The sequence below is a fragment of the Triticum dicoccoides genome, chromosome 7B, assembly GCF_002162155.2.
Source record: "Triticum dicoccoides isolate Atlit2015 ecotype Zavitan chromosome 7B, WEW_v2.0, whole genome shotgun sequence".
Lineage (NCBI taxonomy): Eukaryota > Viridiplantae > Streptophyta > Magnoliopsida > Poales > Poaceae > Triticum > Triticum dicoccoides.
The window spans coordinates 552,756,977-552,771,033 of record NC_041393.1 but is presented as its reverse complement, the minus strand read 5'-3'; the positions used below and the strand labels follow the sequence as shown (position 1 = coordinate 552,771,033).

The 14,057-nt window shown below is 52.5% G+C and overlaps 1 long non-coding RNA gene across 1 annotated transcript; it reads left to right on the top strand.

The window, feature by feature from the left end:
* The first annotated feature begins 1,507 nt into the window (after positions 1-1,507).
* Positions 1,508-2,315, top strand: LOC119337286. Its single transcript, XR_005163150.1, has 3 exons — positions 1,508-1,973; positions 2,060-2,141; positions 2,250-2,315. It is a non-coding gene; the product is annotated as an uncharacterized LOC119337286 (long non-coding RNA).
* Positions 2,316-14,057: the final 11,742 nt, after the last annotated feature.

Here is a 14,057-nt window from a genome sequence, read left to right as displayed (position 1 = left end):
AGACCCTATCATTTCCATCCTAGACCAAATCCCAATATTCTTTTTATTGGGAATATTCCTTTTCTATTAAAGGAATAACTCAAATTGCCCTAGGTTGTAAAGCAACCTATATTTCCCTCACTCCTAAAATTGACAAATAATTCTCATAAATTGTTTGGGTCATATCTTGATCAATTATGGCAAAACTTTTCATTGCCATGTTCAAAAATAATTCCCCAACATTCCTTTTTCTATTCTGCCCTGAATGGCACTTTGTGAAGGAAGTGTCATTTATATTTCTCCTATTGACTCCCAAACTTTTTGGGCATGTTTATATGTCCAAATGATTGCCTCATGCACAAGTTCAAATTTATTTGCCCAGCCAATCTTCCTCAGTGAATTTTCAAAGTTTCTGTCAGACAGAAAGCTTTGTGAAGGAAGTACTAGCTAGGACTATCCAAATGAGTTGAAATTTTGCACACTCTTTAATGTGCTCATATTAAGCCCCTTAACCCATTTGCAGCGCCATCCAATTATCTATGTGAGCAAAGGAGAAAATCTTTGTTTCTGGCAATATTTTCAGGTTGTGAAGCAAGTATGTTTTATATTTCTTCAAAAATCCTGATAAATTACCATATCATTATTATACCCATAAAACATCTCTCCACCCATTTTGGAATCATTTAAATAATCCATTTGATCACCATAATTATTCCAAGTTTCTGGTCAGCAGAGATGTTTGTGAAGCAAGTGCTATTTTGGTTTGTCCATTTGGCATGAGCTGTTTAAAGCATCTTCATATGACCAAATGATCAAGCTTTGCCAAATTTTAGCTCAAGTGGACACTCCATGTGAGTGCACCATCATGATTTTCATTTCTGGACCAAATATGCAGTTGTGAAGCAATTGAAGTAAATCTTGATCCTTTTACCCTCAAAACCTCCAGGATGAAATTACTTCGATAGATAAACCTCCCAGACAAGCTATTTATTGAGTTACCCAGCTGGTGTCCCCATTGCACAGCACAAACACTTGACTGCTGGTTTACTTTGGAGCTAAGTGCAAATCTGTTCTTTGCCCATGGAATGATTTATTTCCTCTGTTATACTAAGGACACTAGGGTCAATACACTGGACATGGTCGTACACGCCAAAACTAGCCATTTGCTCCAGTGCCGGTGGCGATCACGCTGATGTCAGGCAAATTTCGTGCTCTGGCTTCTTCCCGGCCCTGTGCCCTTCGTCTCCCTCGTCGTCTCGACCTCCATCCATGTCTAGTAGCTGACCCATGATGCCCTTCTTCTCCCTGCGTCGATGGATAGTCGTGGTTCGCCATAAATGCGTCGCTAGGTCCATGCCCGTGCCATGCCCAGCCTCTGTCCACCATTAAAGCTTGGTCGGGAGCTCGCCCGTGAGCTCCAGAAGCCTCCCCTCGGCCTATATAAGGACCCCCGAACTCCTCCGCAGCTCCCAAGCCCCTCTCCGTCCCTCCTAGTCCACCGGAGCAACGGCATCTCGCCGTTGTTTGCCGTCACCATCCATGGCCGCCTCGGCCTCAGCTTGTGTCCGGCCACCACATGCCTCCCCACACCTCTCCTCCACGTCCACCGCACTCCCCTCGTCCCACTCAGCCGTCCCACCCCCTGGCCCGCTCACCGGAGTGCCCGCATCATCGAGAACCGCCGCCGCCCGAAGCTCCTGGTGCCTCCCGTCGCCGCGACCTCCCCTCCTCTCCGCTCCTCCCCGCTCCTTCCTTCGCCCCTGAATGGAGTAGGCGCATCCCTGCGGTCCCGCGGGTGCCCTTGGCTCGGCCGGGGAGCGCCTGAGCCGGCCGGCCCCTTGGCCGTTTCCCTCCCCTGCCTCTGCTCTGTCTCATGGGAGAACAGACGAGCGGGAGGAAGGAGACGACCGAGACTGGCTCCTTCCCCTGCGCGTGGGACCCACCTGTAAATCTCTCAGCGTTGACCAGCCCGGGCCCCGCCACTGCCACGTCATGTAAGTGGAAACGAGTTTTCGTGTAAGTACATTTTCCGATTCTGAAAGCGTATTTCCTTATATGCGTTTCTACCTTGTCCACTCAGGGACCCGTTGGTGATAAATTTTGCACAGATTAGTCCCTGCTCTTCCACCCTTCACAACTTTTCAACCATAACTCCGTTTGAGGTGAATCCAACGCTCACTTGTTTGTTTTGTCAAACCCGTTCTGTTGGTCATGCTTTCACTATGGGTTGACACTGTGAAAATGACCATTATGCCCTTGCCCTTATTCAGCCCCCTCTAGAGAGTACGTTTTCCGGTGATTCGTTCCGCGAGTTTCTGACACTTCTCCCCAGTGCCTTCTTCATCCCAAGGCAAGCCTCAATACCCACTTGCATGATAGTCATGCAGTAGCCATGGTTTTCAACTTGAATCTTTTTTAATTATTGGCTTGTTCAAACGATTGTTATCGTTGTTCCGGTGATGTTCAGATTTGCTTGTTCACTTTTGTGCTATGTTATTTCGTACTCTGTGATCATGTTCTACCTGCTAGTATCTCCTTTCGTATGTTTATGCTTGCTAGTAGTACATGTTGATGTTGGTGATGGTCATGCCAGTCAGTATGCTTTGCTCAGTGGATATGATTTATTGTTGATATGGTGGATAGTTATGTGATACCCTCATGATGATGTTGATATCATGTTCATGCATTTTATCATGGCTCAGCATATTTGCATTCAAGTTAACCGGATTAAATTTAACTTCAACAACTGTTGGCTGAGTCATGGTGCCGCTGAATCGATGCTGACCAGTGCAACCACGCTTACCGGTACGGGACGGTCCTAACTGGGTCTATTGTCGTGCCTCTCGCTGGTGCCTCCAATGAGGGAAGGTTATGGGCGTGCTGTACCCTGGCCCGGTAAGCAGGCATAACCTTGTGTGCCCATTGTTGAGTTATTTGAGTTTTTGGATCCATGTCCCCGTGTGGGACGGGCCACGGCGGTGGTCGTTGTGTCTGGAGGTAGACACGGGGCCACCCATGACTTAGCCCAGTGGGGAGTGAGTCGGAGTGGCCGGGAGAGTGTCATGGAAGTAGTACGGTTTTGTCGGAACGCCGTTGGTCCATCTGAATGGGAGTGCGAGGCCATGGGTTCCGTAGTGTGGGTACAGTGTACTAACCTCTGCAGAGTGTATATTAAATCTATCGATAGCCGTGCCCGTGGATAAGGGCCCAGGTCGAAAGTAGGTCACACTATGAGTCAACAGTAATAAGAATAATGTGCTTAATAATCGTAAGATAAGTTGGTTGTGATCGCCGTAAGGATCACGGGCCAAGTGTTGGTCGAGTTGTGATTGCCGTCAGGATCACGGACCATGTATTGGTCGGGTTGTGATCACCGTAAGGATCACGGTTTGGGACCAAGTGTTGGTCGTGGTTGTGATCGCCGTAAGGATCACGATGGTATCGAGGATACCGAGTTGTGTATATTCGTGTGATTCCCGTGGTTGGTAAGTGATGCATGTGTTGGTTACGAGGTAGCCTGAGCAGAATAAGCAGTGCATGATAGTGTCATCATGTTGCATGCGAGTGTTGTCGGATTAATATGTTCATGTTGTGTTAGCTGTATCATGTTTATGTTGGTCATGCCATGTTATTCTGATGATCTCATGTTAATTCCTGTTTTTAACCTGTAATTGCTATGCTATTGTCTATCTTGAATGCTTCTGGTTATTGTGAGTGAGGGAGTCCTGGACTAGGGGGTGTCCGGACAGCCGGACTATCATCGTCAGCCGGACTCCAAGACTATGAAGATACAAGATTGAAGACTTCGTCCCGTGTCCGGATGGGACTTCCCTTGGCGTGGAAGGCAAGCTTGACGATACGGATATGTAGATCCCCTACCATTGTAACCGACTCTGTGTAACCCTAGCCCTCCCCGATGTCTATATAAACCGGAGGGTTTTAGTCCGTAGGACGAACAACCATTACAACAATCATACCATAGGCTAGCTTCTAGGGTTTAGCCTCCTTGATCTCGTGGTAGATCCACTCTTGTACTACCCATATCATCAATATCAATCAAGAAGGAGTAGGGTTTTACCTCCATCGAGAGGGCCCGAACCTGGGTAAAAACATCGTGTCCCTTGTCTCCTGTTACCATCCGCCTAGACGCACAGTTCGGGACCCCCTACCCGAGATCCGCCGGTTTTGACACCGACATTGGTGCTTTCATTGAGTTCCTCTGTGTCGTCACCGATAGGCTTGATGGCTTCTTCAATCAACAACAACGCAGTCCTGGGTGAGACTTTTCTCCCCGGACAGATCTTCGTATTCGGCGGCTTTGCACTGCGGGCCAATTCACTTGGCCATCTAGAGCAGATCGAAAGCTACGCCCCTGGCCACCAGATCAGATTTGGGAGCCTAAACTTCACGGCGGATATCCGCGGAGACTTGATCTTCGATGGATTCGAGCCGCAGCCGAGCGTGCCGCACTGTCACGATGGGCATGATCTAACTCTGCCGCCGGACAGTACCTTGGGGGCCGCACACGAATCCACTCCGACACATAGTCCGGAGCCGATCGCGCAGATCGATGACGGGTGGCTGGACACCGCCTCGGGAGCTGCAACTTCCACGGTGGTGGAGCCGAACACTGACCTTGTCCCTTATAAAGCTCGTGACTCCGAGGTGCCGGACTCCCTGCCGGACTCCGAACCTCCCGCGCCCCTGCCGATCGAATCTGATTGGGCGCCGATCATGGAGTGCACCGCTGCGGACATCTTTCAGCACTCACCCTTTGGCGACATCCTAAATTCGCTAAAGCTTCTCTCGCTATCCGGAGAGCCCTGGCCGGACTACGGCCAGGATGGTTGGGATGCGGACGACGAAGAAATTCAAAGCCCACCCACCACCCACTTTGTAGCCACTCTCGACGATCTAACCGACATGCTAGACTACGACTCCGAAGACATCGACGGTATGGACGACGATGCCGGAGACGATCAAGAACCAGCGCCTACAGGGCACTGGAACACCACCTCGTCATACGACATATACATGGTGGACACCCCAAAAGCTGGGGACGACGAAGAAGCAGCGGAGGCAGATTCCTTAAAGAAACAGCCCAAGCGCCGACGTCAACGGCGCCGCTCTAAATCCCGCCACAGCAAGAATGGAGATTCCGGCACCGGAGATAATAACACCCCAGAGAGTGCTGAAGACAACCCCCTCCAGCACAATTCAGCACAGGAGGACGGGAAAGCCAGCACTCGAGAGAGAGCGGCAGATGAGGAGTTAGAGGATGACAATTACATGTCTCCCTCCGGAGACGAGGCAAGCCTCAACGACGACGAATTTGTCGTGCCCGAGGATCCCGTCGAACAAGAGCGTTTTAAACGCAGGCTAATGGCTACGGCGAACAGCCTAAAGAAAAAGCAGCAACAGCTACAAGCTGAGCAAGACCTGCTGGCCGACAGATGGACCGAGGTCCTCGCGGCCGAAGAGTATGAACTCGAACGCCCCTCCAAAAGCTACCCAAAACGCAAGTTGCTCCCCCGACTAGAGGAGGAAGCATACAAACCTTCATCACCAGCGCACAATACGGCAGACCGACCACCTCGTGGCCGCGACAGAGAGGCATCTAGGCCTTCCACCAGAACCGTACCCCGGCACCGCTCAAAAAGTACGAAGCCACGGGGGAACGCGCCGGACATGCGGGATATATTGGAGGATAAGGCAAGACAATCCAGATCTATCTATGGATCATGTGGGCGCCCCACGACCCACGACGAATACCGTCCTGCCGGATACAGCAACTCCGACCGGGCCGAACATAGCAGACAACGCTCTCTTGATCTACGTCGTGACATTGCTCAATACAGAGGCGCCGCACACCCACTATGCTTCACTGACGATGTAATGGATCATCAAATCCCTGAAGGTTTTAAACCCGTAAACATTGAATCCTACGATGGTACAACAGACCCCGCGGTTTGGATCGAAGATTACCTCCTTCACATCCATATGGCCCGCGGCGACGATCTCCACGCCATCAAGTATGTCCCACTCAAGCTTAAAGGACCAGCTCGGCATTGGCTTAACAGCTTGCCCGCAGAATCAATTGGGTGTTGGGAGGACCTGGAAGCCGCATTCCTCGACAACTTCCAGGGCACATATGTGCGACCACCAGACGCCGATGACCTAAGCCACATAATTCAGCAGCCAGATGAATCGGCCAGATAGTTCTGGACACGGTTCTTAACCAAGAAAAATCAAATCGTCGACTGTCCGGATGCAGAGGCCCTCGCAGCCTTCAAACATAACATCCGCGACGAGTGGCTAGCCCGGCACCTAGGACAGGAAAAGCCGAAATCCATGGCAGCCCTCACATCATTAATGACCCGCTTCTGTGCGGGAGAGGATAGCTGGCTAGCTCGCAGCAACAACCTCAGTAAAAATGCTGGCAGTCTGGATACCAAGGACCACAACGGCAGGTCACGTCGAAGCAAAAACAACGCCGCGTTAACGACGACAACAATGAGGAAACAACAGTTAATGCCGGATTCCGCTCTAAACCCGGTCAGCGGAAGAAGCCATTCAAAAGAACCACTCTGGGTCCGTCCAATTTGGACCGAATACTCGACCGCTCATGCCAGATACATGGCACCCCCGAAAAGCCAGCTAACCACACTGAGGGAGTCCTGGACTAGGGGGTGTCCGGACAGCCGGACTATCATCGTCCGCCGGACTCCAAGACTATGAAGATACAAGATTGAAGACTTCGTCCCTTGTCCGGATGGGAGTTTCCTTGGCGTGGAAGGCAAGCTTGGCAATACAGATATGTAGATCTCCTACCATTGTAACCGACTCTGTGTAACCCTAGCCCTCCCCGGTGTCTATATAAACCGGATGGTTTTAGTCCGTAGGACACAACAACCATTACAACAATCATACCATAGGCTAGCTTCTAGGGTTTAGCCTCCTTGATCTCGTGGTAGATCCACTCTTGTAATACACATCATCAATATTAATGAAGCAGGACGTAGGGTTTTACATCCAACAAGAGGGCCTGAACCTGGGTAAAACATCGTGTCCCTTGTCTCCTGTTACCATCCGCCTAGATGCACAGTTCGGGACCCCCTACCCGAGATCCGCCGGTTTTGACACTGACATTGGTGCTTTCATTGAGAGTTCCTCTGTGTCGTCACCGATAGGCTTGATGGCTTCTTCAATCAACAACAACACTGTCCAGGGTGAGACTTTTCTCCCCGGAAAGATCTTCGTGTTTGGCGGCTTCGCACTGCGGGCCAATTCAATTGGCCATCTGGAGCAGATCGAAAGCTACGCCCCTGGCCGTCAGGTCAGATTTGGAAGCCTAAACTTCACAGCGGATATCCGCGGAGACTTGATCTTCGATGGATCCGAGCCGCAGCCGAGCGTGCCGTACTGTCACGATGGGCAGGATCTAACTCTGCCGCCGGACAGTACCTTGGAGGCCGCACATGAATCCGCTCCGACCCATAGTCCGGAGCCAATCGCGCAGATCGAGGATGGGTGGCTGGACACCGCCTCGGGGGCTGCGACGTCCACGGCGATGGAGCCGAACACTGACCCCGTCCCTTATGAAGCTCGTGACTCCGAGGTGCCGGACTCCCTGCCGGACTCCGAACCTCCTGCGCCCCTGCTAATCGAATCCGATTGGGCGCCGATCATGGAGTTCACCGCTGCGGACATCTTTCAACACTCGCCCTTCGGCGACATCTTAAATTCGCTAAAGCATCTCTCGTTATCCGGAGAGCCCTGGCCGGATTATGGCCAGGATGGTTGGGATGCGGACGACGAAGAAATTCAAAGCCCATCCACCACCCACTTTGTAGCCACTGTCGACGATCTAACCGACATGCTAGACTATGACTCCGAAGACATCGACGGTATGGACGACGGTGCCGGAGACGAACAAGAACCAGCGCCTATAGGGCACTGGAAGACCACCTCGTCATATGACATATACATGGTGGACACCCCAAAAGAGGGGGACGGCGAAGAAACGGTGGAGGAAGATTCCTTAAAGAAATAGCCCAAGCGCCGACGTCAGCGGCGCCGCTCTAAATCCCACCACAGTAAGAATGGAGATTCCGGCACAGGAGATAATAACACCCCAGAAAGTGCCGAAGACAATCCCCTCCAGCAAGATTCAGCGCAGAAGGATGCAGAAGCAAGCCCTCACGAGAGAGCGGCAGACGAAGATGTCGAGGATGATAATTACATACCTCCCTCCGGAGACGAGGCAAGCCTCGACGAAGATGAATTCATCGTGCCCGAGGATCCCGTCGAACAAGAGCGTTTCAAACGCAGGCTAATGGCCACAGCAAACAGCCTAAATAAAAAGCAGCTGCACCTTCAAGCTGATCAAGACCTGCTGGCCGACAGATGGACCGAGGTCCTCGCAGCCGAAGAGTATGAACTCGAACGTCCCTCCAAGAGTTATCCAAAACGCAAGTTCCTCCCCCGATTAGAGGAGGAAGCATACATACCTTCATCACCAGCGCACAATACGACCGACCGACCACCCCGTGGTCGCGACAGAGAGGCATCCAGGCCCTCCACCAAAACCGTACCCCGGCATCGCTCCAAAAGTACGAAGCCACGGGGGAACGCGCGGGATTTGCGAGATATATTGGAGGACAAAGCAAGACAATCCAGATCCATCTATGGATCACGTGGGCGCCCCATGACCCATGACGAATACCGTCGCGCCGGATACAACAACTCCGGCCGGGCCGAACACAGCAGACAACGCTCCCTTGAGCTACGTCGTGATATTGCTCAATAAAGAGGCGCCGCACACCCGCTATGCTTCACTGACAAAGTAATGCATCATCAAATCCCTGAAGGGTTTAAACCCGTAAACATTGAATCCTACGATGGCACAACAGACCCCGCGGTTTGGATCGAAGATTATCTCCTTCACATCCATATGGCCCGCGGCGACGATCTCCACGCCATCAAGTATTTCCCACTCAAGCTTAAAGGACCAGCTCGGCATTGGCTTAACAGCTTGCCCGCAGAGTCAATTGGGTGTTGGGAAGACCTGGAAGCCGCATTCCTCGACAACTTCCAGGGCACATATGTGCGACCACCAGACACCGATGACCTAAGCCACATAATTCAGCAGCCAGACCAATCGGCCAGGCAATTCTGGACATGGTTCTTAACAAAGAAAAATCAAATCGTCGACTGTCCGGATGCAGAGGCTCTCGCAGCCTTTAAACATAACATCCGTGACGAGTGGCTAGCCCGGAACCTAGGACAGGAAAAGCCGAAATCCATGGCAGCCCTCACATCATTAATGACCCGCTTCTGTGCGGGAGAGGATAGCTGGCTAGCTCGCAGCAACAACCTCAGTAAAAATGCCGGCATTCCAGATACTAAGGACCACAACGGCAGGTCGCGCCGAAGCAAAAACAAGCGCCGCATTAACGGCGACAACAATGAGGATACAGCAGTCAACGTTGGATTCCGAGGCTCTAAACCCGGTCAGCGGAAGAAGCCATTCAAAAGAACCACTCCGGGTCCGTCCAATTTGGACCGAATACTCGACCGCTCATGCCAGATACATGGCACCCCCGAAATGCCAGCTAACCACACCAACAGAGATTGTTGGGTATTCAAGCAGGCAGGCAAGTTAATTGCCGAAAACAGTGACAAGGGGCTACATAGCGATGACGAGGAAGAGACCCGGCCGCCGAACAGTAGAGGACAGAAGGGTTTACCCCCACAAGTGCGGACGGTCAACATGATATACGCAACCCATATACCCAAGAGGGAGCGGAAGCGTGCACTAAGGGAAGTATATGCGATGGAGCCAGTCGCCCCGAAGTTCAATCCATGGTCCTCTTGACCGATCACTTTCGATCGAAGAGACCATCCGACCAGCATCCGCCATGGCGGTTTCGCCGCATTGGTTTTAGACCCAATCGTCGATGGATTTCACCTCACGAGAGTCCTGATGGACGGCGGCAGTAGCCTGAACCTGCTTTATAAGGATACAGTGCGCAAGATGGGCATAGACCCCTCAAGGATTAAACCTACAAAGACGACCTTCAAAGGCGTCATACCAGGTGTTGAGGCCAATTGTACAGGCTCAGTCACACTGGAAGTGGTCTTCGGATCCCCGGATAACTTCTGAAGGGAGGAGTTAATCTTCGACATAGTCCCGTTCCGCAGCGGCTATCACACTCTGCTCGGACGAACCGCGTTCGCAAAGTTCAACGCGGTGCCGCATTATGCATACCTCAAGCTCAAGATGCCAGGCCCTCATGGAGTCATTACGGTCAACGGAAATACGGAACGCTCCCTCCGAACGGAGGAACATACAGCGGCTCTCGCGGCAGAAGTACAGAGCAGCCTTCTAAGGCAATTTTCGAGTCCGGCCGTTAAACGACCGGACACAGCCAAACACGCCCGGAGCAACATCAACCAAGACCACCTGGCACGTTCCGAACACGCGGAGCAATGCGGCCCTAGCCCCAGCCCTCACATGATCGCAAGACAAGCCCTCCGCGTACATCACTACGCTCTGGAGATACCATGGGCATATGGGGAGGGGCACGACCACAACAGACCCAGAGTGCGGCTCGACCACACCAGGGGCTCCCAAGTGTGTCACTTTTTTATCTTTTCATTTTCCTTCTTCTTATATATAGGAACCCGTTCACCAGAGGCCCTGTCCGGCGGCGCGCCCGCCGAACTCACGATGCAACAGCCAGGGAGGGAAAAAGGCTGCGACGAATACTCAGGTGGTCTCCATTACGAGCATTAAATTTGATTATATACACCAGTCCGCAGCCCACCCCTGGAGGGGGACATGTTTAATTAGTCCAATCCCTTGCTTACCGCACTATTTGTATCATTCACTCATAGCAGAATTCCTTGAATAAATAATGCAGCACTTTTTGCCTATAATTGCATTACCTTATATATATGTTCATCAATGACATCTTGCACCCGTATATTTTGGTACAGCCGAATACACCAGGGGCTTATGTTCCCCGCATTATGGTGTGATAAGTCTGAACACTTTCACAAGTTCGGCACCCCGAACTTATAGCATTATATGAATCGGCTCCGAATCATGTCTTGGGTCAATAGTTGGGTTTGCCCGGCTCCCATGTTTTGGTACCTTATGTTCTGTTCCGTCGGCTAAGGTAGCACTGGGAGAACCACTGCGATTGCGCCCTGGTTGAGCTGGGCGAGCGCCTCAGTGGAGAAAGCTAAAACTGACTGTCATGATGAGGCGAGAGACTGGTCGCTGTTCGAGAGGTCTTTTCGAGTCCCTAAAGACTTACGCCGCTTCAAGCGAAGAACCGGATCATGTCCGGCCAAGGCGTGGATAGAGCCCCGAACTCGGTTTTCCGAATACTAGGGGCTTCGCCGAAATTTAAAATTATAGAATTCTATGGCTAAGTGAGAGTGTTCAAGCATTATAAGTCCGGTTGCCTTGTTCGTTGTGTTGAGCGCCTCCCTAGATGGACCCAAAAATGGGAACAAGAGTGCTCAAGTTTATCCCGAACACCCCAGCACTAGTGGCATGGGGGCTGAAGCCGACGACTTGCCATCTCTCAGATTTTCTAAATGGCCGCACAGAAGGTAATATTTTAAATTAAACAAGCGTTGCTTAGCGCATATGAACAAAGTTTTCAGCGCACAGGATAATACATTGCGAGTTCACTCAATAATTACATCTCTGGGGCACTCATCCGCAATCTTGCGGGCACCCTTCAGGACAGTCTTATAGTACATCTCGGGGGTACGACACTCCTTGCCCGCTGGCGGCGCGGCAGTGATAAGCCTCTCCGCATCCAGCTTGCCCCAGTGCACCTTTGCGCGGGCAAGGGCCCGGCGAGCACCTTCAATACAGGTGGAGCGCTTGATGACCTCCACCCAGGGGCACGCATCCACCAGCCGCCGCACGAGGCCGAAGTAGCTCCCAGGCATGGCCTCTCCAGGCCACAGCTGGACTATGAGGCTCTTCATGGCCTGCTCAGCTACCTTGTGGAGCTCGACCAGCTGCTTCAGCTAGTCGCTAGGGGACACCGGATGGCCGGCCTCAACGTACTGAGGCCGGAAGACCTTCTCCATTGAGCTCCCCTCCTCGGCTCGGTAGAATGCGGCGGCATCGGATACACAGCGAGGCAGATCTGCAAACGCCCCTGGAGAGCTCCGAATTCGGGTAAGTGTCAGGTAGTTTACATTAACATGCTTGCTTTGCATGAAAAATTCCTTACCCGCCGCTATTTTCTTCATATCCTCAACCTCCTGAAGCGCCTTATGGGCCTCGGCCTTGGCGGACTTGGCACTTCCGAGAACCGAGGCAAGCTCGGACTCTCGAGTCTTTGAGTCGCGCTCCAAACTCTCATGCTTCTCCATGAGAGCCTGGAGCTCTTGCCGCACCTCCGCCACCCGCGCCTCCTGCTTCTCACGCTCTGCCCGTTCCGCGGCCGCATTGCGTTCGGCCACGGACACAGTCTCCTTCAGGGTTGCCACCTCGTTCGTGGCCCCTGCAGTACCCATGTTATCCTTGTTATCTTTATTGCAACCTAAATACTTTTCTATAAGGTAACTATTCAAAGTGGTGTTACTCACCTTCTTTGTCCTCGAGCTGCCTCTTGGCACGGTCGAGCTCTTGCTCGGACCGCTCGAGATCCTGCCTCAATGCACCGACCTCCGCAGTCAGTGCGGCAGAGGTCAGCAGCGCAGCCTGCAAACCCATATTGACAATTTTTTTAGCAACCCTGCGTATATCTTTTTTAGATCCTCAGTCCGGCTTTTCTTTCCGAACACCGAACCAAGCATCAGGGGCTACTGTCTATGCGGTATTACATTACATATTTTTAACTTCTTACGTCAAAAGCCTGTTAGAAGGCTACTACAGGCTTCGGTCAGCCCGCTCTTGGCGAGCTGAACCTTCTGAATCACCACACTCATAATGGTGCGGTGTTCTTCCTCGATGGAAGCGCCTTTGAGCGCCTCCAACAAGTTGTCCGGTGCCTCCGGTTGGACGGAGGCCGCCGGTGTCACGGTCTTGCCCTTCTTGCAAAGGGGCCGCCTGCCGGACTCCGGAACCACTGTGGGATCCGGTGTGGAGTCCGGCGCAAAGTCCGGGAGGCCGCCTTGCGGCGCCTTCAGAGCCTCCTCCTGATGAGTCCCTTCCTGGGATCCCACCTCGGCGTCCTCAGCGGCGCGAGGGGTGGAGGCAGTCGGGATGGAATCCACATGCGACGGAGCCAATGACCCACTCGACGAAGCGGGGAGATCATCATCGGCCAGACTGCAGGCAGTGTGCGGCATTAGAGGGACGCTATGTGACATAAAAAGAAATTATAAATCGTTCAGGAATACGGATACTTACGATCTTGCCGGAGGCCTGGCCCTTGAAGGCCACTCTTCGCCGCCAACGTTGGTGTTGGCAGAGCTGTCCGGGGGAATAGGTCTTCCCCTCTTGGACCCTTCGGCCTCCCCTATTGGGGTAGCCTTCCTCTTCCTCTCTCCCTCCTCTGGGATAGAGTCTTCTTCCTCCTCCTCACCTTCGTGGGAGGAGTCCACCTCGGAGTCGTCGGACACCTGAAAGAGGGAACTCTTTCGAGTACCCGTGGCCACCTTCTTGGCCTTCTTCTCCGGCACCACATGCGGTGCCGGAACCAGCAGCCCCGCTAGACGGGCGTCTACTGGGTTTTCTGGCATGGGAGCCGGGCAGACGAGCTGCTCGGCCTTCTTCATCCAGTCCTGTCAAAGGAAAAGGGAGATTGAAACCCGCTTAGAGTCAAACTATTAACAACAAGTGTCCCGTAAAGGGGTAGAATCACTTACCTCGTCAGCTGGACGCTGCGAGTGAAATCCGCGATCTTCGCTCGCGGATGCGGGAGCTTCGGTGCCCTTGAACAGCACCCTCCAGGCGCCTTCGTATGTCGTGTCAAAGAGCCCGCTCAACGCCTGGTGCTGTGCGGGATCGAACTCCCACAGGTTGAATGCCCGTTGTTGGCAGGGGAGAATCCGGCGGACGAGCATGACTTGGACCACATTAACAAGCCTGAGCTTCTTGT